This window comes from Chiloscyllium plagiosum, unplaced genomic scaffold (genome assembly GCF_004010195.1).
Source record: "Chiloscyllium plagiosum isolate BGI_BamShark_2017 unplaced genomic scaffold, ASM401019v2 scaf_93393, whole genome shotgun sequence".
NCBI lineage: Eukaryota > Metazoa > Chordata > Chondrichthyes > Orectolobiformes > Hemiscylliidae > Chiloscyllium > Chiloscyllium plagiosum.
The window spans coordinates 906-3,260 of NW_025203586.1; the positions used below are offsets into that span (position 1 = coordinate 906).

Below are 2,355 nucleotides of genomic sequence, written 5' to 3' on the forward strand. Positions count from 1 at the left end.
ACTGACCCTCTGATTGTAAGTTACCATGACTAGCACTAGCCTGCTTATATTGTATCCTTTACCTCGGTACCACCCCCTAATTTTACCCATCCTACTCCAGCCTCCACGGGGTTAAAGGTATGGTTTTCCTTGAACAGCTTTAAGGGGAAGAGGAGGAAAGTGGAAACATAACAGTTCCTGTGCACTGAAACTTTTTAAAGTTTATCCCTCCCTCCCACTCAGTTCAGTTTCCCTTTCAAGCAACTGGAATTGTGAGAGAAAGATTAGGCTGATGTTAAAACTCTATTTGGTATCATAATGACCATCTATTTCTCATTCCTGTGTATGAACCTAGCTCTTGAAATAGAGAGAGAGAGAGAGACAGAGAGAGTCAGACAGACAGAGAGCGACAGAGAGAGAGAGAGAAAGACAGATAGAGAGACACAGAGACAGAAAGAGAGCGGGACAGAGAGAGAGAGAGAGAGAGATAGAGAGAGAGAGAGTCAGAGAGACAGAGAGAGAGAGAGAGACAGACAGACAGAGAGCGACAGAGGCAGAGAGAGAGAAAGACAGATAGAGAGACAGAAAGAGAGAGCGGGACAGAGAGAGAGAGATCAGTGAGAAACACCGAAGTCAGACTTCCTGTCACTGCCGGGCTGTCCGCCTCACCATGCCCGTGCTGTGTTTCCTGTCCAGCTCCCAGAGTGAACCCAAGGGGCGCCAATAAAGTGTGGCACTGGAAAGGCCTGGCAGGTCAGGCAGCATCCAAGGAGCAGGAAAGTCGGCACGCTGCCTGACCCCGCTGTGCTCTCTACAGCGTCACACTCCATGGTCGACCCTGAATCCCTGGTGACCCGCAGCCCTGGCTCTCTCCTAACGCGAGGGGATTCCGGCAGCACACCCGACATCCACGTTCCCTCCAGTCCGATAGAGGGAAGGCCGAAGAGCCCCTGGTTTCGGTCACCGGTTCCCCAACACCGTCGCCAGGCCTTGAAACGCCAACCTGTGCTCTCTCTCTCTCTGCGCGGAGGCTGGTGGGGTTTCTCTGGCGACCTCTGCTCCCTGCCTCCGAGCACAGACTGAGTGAGACATGACCACTCACAGAGAGCCGACATCGGTCACACTCGTGCCGCTAGAGGCTTCTGGGAGCATTGGGCCAAGTGCAGCACCCACCCTCTCGGCCGGTTGTTGGGTTTCACCAAGCGGGAAGGCGAGGGGGCACCAGTCTAACATCTCACCTGAGAGATGGCACTCCCAACATTCCTGGCAAAGGGATGGAACAGGCAGAGGGAACTCAATTCAGAAAAACTGGGAGGGGGAGATCGCATTACATTACAGTGTGGAAACAGGCCCTTCGGCCCAACAAGTCCACACCGACCCGCCGAAGCNNCATGGGGAGGACGTGCAAACTCCACACAGTCAGTCGCCTGAGGCGGGAATTGAACCCGGGTCTCTGGCGCTGCGAGGCAGCAGTGCTAACCACTGTGCCACCGTGCCGCCCGTGATCTTAGAGAAACAAATTAAAATGATGACGTGGATGGATAAGATAGAAAGGGGAGAGGTTGTTACCACCAGCGGGTGAGACTAGGACAAGAGGGCACGGCCTCAAGATGAGGGGGATCACGGCCTCGCCCAGGGAAGGAGTTGACGCGACTTCAGTGAACGTTTTTTAAAGCTCAGGTTGATATTGTTCTGCACAGCAAAGGGACAGATAGCGACGGGGAGAGAGAGGGCGGGCAAGAGGAGCTGCAGCCACAATAAGGTCAGCCATGATGTGACTGAATGGCAAGAGGCAGGCTCAAAGGGCCCAGGCGGCCTACTCTTGCCTCTCACGTCCTGAAACTCCGAACCTCACCGCTTCAGAGGTAAGAAACAGCGGCAGCCCCTGAGGCAGCGACGCTGGGAGACGGACGGCCCCTCCCGCCCCAGAGTTTGGTCCTTACCTCAGCGGTCTGAAGGTACTGCAGCATGAAGTACCAGAGCTGGGAGGAGGTGTCGAGCAGCAGGAACTGGAAGCCGGCTGAGGTGATGCAGGGAGCCTCCGATGCCTCACTGCGAGAGGAGGGAAGGGGGAAGGTGAGCCAACACAAACCGACAGGTAACTCACCGGGCACAGCCAATCACTACAACATTGTGATCAGACCCCAGCAATTCAGCAACCGGAGTTACACAGCCAATGGACATTCGCTATCCTTACCATCTTTCACACTTACAATCAGAGGCAGGAAGAAGATGGGGTGCAGAGGGAGCTTTACTCTGTTTGATGGGGACAGTGTAGAGGGAGCTTTACTCTGTATCTAACCCCATGCTGTCCCTGTCCTGGGAGTGTTTGATGGGGGACAGTGTAGAGGGAGCTTTACTCTGTATCTAACCCCG

At 54.6% G+C, this 2,355-nt stretch overlaps 1 long non-coding RNA gene across 1 annotated transcript in view; it reads right to left on the reverse strand.

Moving 5' to 3' along the window:
• Window positions 1-2,355, reverse strand: part of LOC122546310 — a 6,268-nt gene that overhangs the window by 100 nt on the left and 3,813 nt on the right. The window contains exon 2 of the long non-coding RNA XR_006310710.1: window positions 1,923-2,031. This is a non-coding gene — a long non-coding RNA (uncharacterized LOC122546310). The remainder of the gene's footprint in view (window positions 1-1,922; window positions 2,032-2,355) is intronic.